The following is a 5,000-nucleotide window of genomic DNA, read 5'->3' as shown; positions in this document are numbered from 1 at the left end:
GGCCAGGCCTTCTCTGGTAGTAAGTTCCCCCTTACCGCTCCCTTGGAGAGCGTGGTTGCAAACCTGATCTGGACCCCCTGGTCCTGGACATAGTTTGTGGCCACGCACCAAGGGCGACTTTTCGGTGCCTGACCCTCGCCCTCTCTTTCCAACTTCCTGGTGCAGCCTGGGCCTGCGGGAAACTCTGGTTTCCAACATTCGCCTGGGCTGCGGTGACGTGACCACACCTCCCTTGTAGCAGGATTGGGGTGCAGAGCGTTTACCACACCAAAACTCCGAGTTCAGCCCACCCAGGGGGATCTCCTGTCTTGTGGTGCTGAAGGGTCGAGTGTAGGGAACAGAGAATTCCGAGGCCCTTCATAAGACCTCAGTCCTGAGAGTAGGAAAAGGGATAGTCCCCGAAAAGGGGCCAGACCTATCCTCTCTCAATGACCACAGAATGAACCAGAACATGGCAGTCACCCTGGAGCCTTTCAAGACTGCAGGGGAGCGAAAGAAAAGCAAAATGCAGGCCGACTGTGTCCGGCCTGCAGAACTGAGCAAGGACAACAAAACCTGTCCATGCACACCAGACTGAGAGAAATCTGAATTCCCCTCAGAATTTTCAAAGTCAAGAAGGAGCTCAAGCTGAACCAGTCAAACCAGCTGCCCCCACTACTAAAGGCCTTCAACCCCTGCTAAGGGGAGGCGTGAAGCGATGAAGGGTGGAAACTGACTCTGAAGAAGAGTCAAAACACACCCCAAATCGACTAATGCGGTTTAAGGTACCAAAAAAGCCTGAAGACTTCGACAATGCCTACCAACTGGTTAGGGCATTGGAGAAGGAAAGAAATGTCAGACTATCATTTCGAATCTGTAGAGATGAGGGCATAATTATTGTCCCCAAAGACAAAGCCACCCTGAACTTCCTGCAGGAAATCAAGGTGCTAAAAGATGGGAGAAAAATGTGTATCTCACCACTGACCTCCCAAGAGATAAAGACCAAGATGGTGCTACTTGGTTATCCACTAGGGTTTGACGTGGTGATCACGTCTCTCCCACAAGTGGTGGAGACTTCCCGCATGACCAAAGGAAAGGGAAGTCTCCAACCAGGCAAGTCCTGGTCACCCTCAAGGGAGCCCTAATCACCACCCTTGATCTGGGAAACTGGGGCTCTTACAAGCTCAGGACATATGTGCCAGACACCTTGGGGTGTTTTACATGCCAGAAATTTGAGCATCACCAGGCCAACTGCAAGGCCAAAGCCATATGTGGTGTATGCAGCAAGGCACATAAAACAGAAGTGAGCATCAAGGCACACAAAGATGGCCAGAAGGACACAACAGCCAAGTGTTCAAACTGTGCCAAGAAATATGCCTGGAGCCTGGCTTGCTCTGTCAGGAAACAGGCAGTCATTGAAAAGCAGGAGCAAGCCAAAAAGCGTCCTGACTTTGTCCCCACGCCCCCAGGCACCCATGTCTAGGGACAAAACAAAAGAGAATAGACTCCCCGACCTCTGAAGAGGAAGGAGTCAACCCCCAGCCAAAGCCGGATACCTCTAACAGAGAGGAATTCCCTAAACTTGCTAGTGGCAAGAAAATGAAAAAGAACCAAAGGGAAAAAGGTTCAAAGGCCATAGCAAAGGGCCCCCCAGGCGGAGAAAGCAATGCAGGTCGCCATGACGGCTATGACCCAAACTATTGCAGCTCTAAAGGGAAGGAAGCTAGAAATCTCCAAACCAAAAAAGAGCAGCACTCCCTTCCCTAAATCCTCGAATGGCAGGCTAGCTTCGGGAGAAGCATCATGTGAAGCCCCAGCTAGTCTGTCAGGACAGGCTGAAACTGTGCAGCAGAAGCCCCCACTGCAGGCCGACTCTGTACAGCCAAAGTCTGATCCACTGACTCGAAGTGGCACTTCCAACCCAGGCTCTACACCTCTCGGTAGACCCTCAGCCGGAGTGTCTCACTTAGAGGAAGTTGTACAATCCTCAATCAACGAGGATCTATATTTATCAGATACCACTAGCACTTGGGCATCTGAAGCTGAAGCAAGTGACACTGAGTAACCATCATGGCACACAATCTAAGCATTCTGCAGTGGAATATCTGCAGCTATAATAGCAAGAACTTTCTCCAGTCAATAGTGCGAGAGAGGAGCATTGACATCGTCATGCTCCAAACCTGGATGGTGCTAGAGGCCTGATGACCATGGTAAAAGAAGCAATCCCGTGCTCCTTAATAGCCAATCCGCCGCACTGTGGAGATGGCGTTGAATCTCTTGCTGTTGAGATTCAACTGCCTGGTGGTCCTTTAAAAATATATAATGTTTACAGCAAGCCACTGTGTGAGAGCTTAGATTTAAACCAGGTCTGTGCTACTGCAGCACAAGACCGAGTGATCATAGAGGGAGACTTCAATGCGCACATATTCATGCTGAATCCCCGCAAAAGGCCGAACGCGGCAGGCATTCATATAGCAGAAGTGCTTGACACGTTCCCTGAGATCGCTCTACCACCCTAATGGATGCAGGTCCAGCCCAAAGACCACATCACATTCCTAAATGGAAAACAGACAAGGCCAACTGGTTTGCCTTTCAGGAAGGCTTGGCTCGATGTCTGAAAGACAATGAACCCAACAATAATGAAAATGAAAATGTGGATGTGCTAGAGGCAGGGCTAATCCAAGCCATAAATCAGGCAGCCTCACAAACCATCCCCAAAACTCGCCCATGGTCCAGAACTCACAAAGACGCCTGGTACTATAATGACGAGATCAAGAGGTCAACCACAGGGTTAATGTGTGCAGAAAAAAATTCCGACGGCAAAGAACTCCCGACAATCTAGCCCTGTTGAGGGAAGCTGTTGCGGATGCCAAGGAAACTGCCAACAGAGTAAGGCAGGAAAAATGGCTGGAATGGTGCCAGTCTTTTGGACACCAGACCAGCCTTACAGAGTTGTGGAAACGGGTCAGGCAAGCGACAAGCCCCCAAGCCCTGAAATGCACTCATCATGATCCACAATCAGAGGCTAACAGATTGGTGTTGAGTTCTCAGCTAGAACCAGCAACAACAATCTGCCTCCAATGATGAGAGAAAAACAACAAAACTTAAATCCAGAAAGACTTGCTCTTATAAGAGACAAGGCACTCGAAGCTGATGACACGGATGCCTTGTTCTCTCTTAGGGAACTAAGAAAATTATACAAAACCAGTTCTGGATCAGCACCGGGATCTGATGGGATCTCCCATCCCATCATTTCGCATTTAGGTCTGGCAGGGGAACTTGCATTCTTGCAGGTTATCAACAAATCCTGGCAAACCGCCATGGTGCCCCAGAGCTGAAGACAAGCCACAATAGTTCCCATCCCAAAACCAAAGGAGCCTGGCAAGTACCATCCCATTTCTCTTCTCAGCTGCTTGGGTAAAACAGCTGAGATGGTACTCAACAGGCTCCGATGGAAGACGGGTCCCCCTCATGAACACCTGCATGGGTTCACAAGGGGTAAGAGCACTGCTCATAGCATTTCCACACTCTTAAGCACAATCTGCACCTCGCCCGCCGTGGTTGTCTTCCTAGACCTGGAGAAGGCTTTTGAGTTGGCAAGCCCGGTTACCATTCAAGAGACCCTAATCCACAAAGGAGTCAAAGGCAGACTCTTGGCCTGGATAGCTGACTATTTTAAAAATAGGTCAGTAAATGTCAGATTTCAAGGCCACCTCTCACAGCACATGCCACTTGAAAATGGAACTCCTCAGGGAGGGGTTCTCAGTCCAGCCCTGTTTAATACCCTCATGTCCAACATACTCGACATTCACCTGCCAGAGGGATGCAAGATCATCTCTTATGCTGATGACTTGGCAATCATAGCCTCTGGCAATCACTGCTCAGCGTTGTCTGAACCAGGTGTCTGAAGAGTGTTGTAGGACGGGTCTAAAAATATCGGTAGCAAAATCCAAAGCAATGGCTCTGAGAACTAATGTCAGAAACAAAAAAACTCACTGTACAGGGTATGGATCTGGAATGGGTCAAGGACTACCTATACCTTGGTGTATGGAGAGGACACACACTCACTTTCAAAAAGGAGATCCAATACCTGCTTGACAGATCCAAGGAAAGACTGTCAGTCATGAAAGTCTTGACAGGGAGACACATAGGAGCAGGACACTAAGTACTAAGATCATTCTATGTACATGCCGTCCGTCCTATTATTGACTATGCATCTGTCGCCCTCATTGCTTCCTGTACATTAAAAGAAAAACTGGAAACAATACAAAACGAAGCAGCCAGGGTAATTCTAGGTGCACCTAAGTGGACAAAGGTCATCAACCTCCTCATGGAAGCTGATTTACCGTCCATGGACACCAGAATTGATCTAATGGCAGCACAGTTCCTTTCCAAGGTCCTGCAGGCACCCAGAAACTCTTATCTAAGACAAAGAGTTCTCAGACACCTACAAGATTACCAGTTGTTTGCGGACAATTCCTGGCTCACACATACAGCCAGAGTTTTGATACGCTTTCAGCTAAAAGAATCATTGCTTGCCAAGGGCATGGACTCCCCTCACCCTGACTACAAAGAACCCCCGCCCTGGGCATACGAAATAATCGAATTCTCAATTCTAAATCTTACAATGAGAAAAGATCAATATTCCAAGCGCAAAGGGTCATTGTTCAAATAACATACTACACGGACGGATCTGTGGATCCAATAAACCATACTGCAGGCGCCGGCTTTGCAACAAAGGATACCAAAGCATCCATTAGGGTCACTGATAATGCCTCAACGCTTCAAACTGAAACGGTTGCGATCATGGAAGCCCTGACACACGCGTCCCTAAGGGCAGGACACGTTGTCATTCACACAGATTCAAGAGCAACTATTGACAGCTTACAGCATAGCATGCCCCTTGACAACATATACCTCTTGACAACAGTACTAACCATAGCCCAAAGAATCCTCAGTCAAGGTAGAAGAATTATCATTAACTGGGTCCCAAGCCACATAGGTATACACGGGAACGAGCT

The sequence above is a fragment of the Penaeus vannamei genome, chromosome 1 (assembly GCF_042767895.1).
Source record: "Penaeus vannamei isolate JL-2024 chromosome 1, ASM4276789v1, whole genome shotgun sequence".
NCBI classification, from domain to species: Eukaryota; Metazoa; Arthropoda; class Malacostraca; order Decapoda; family Penaeidae; genus Penaeus; species Penaeus vannamei.
Note: the sequence above shows the minus strand (reverse complement) of the source record.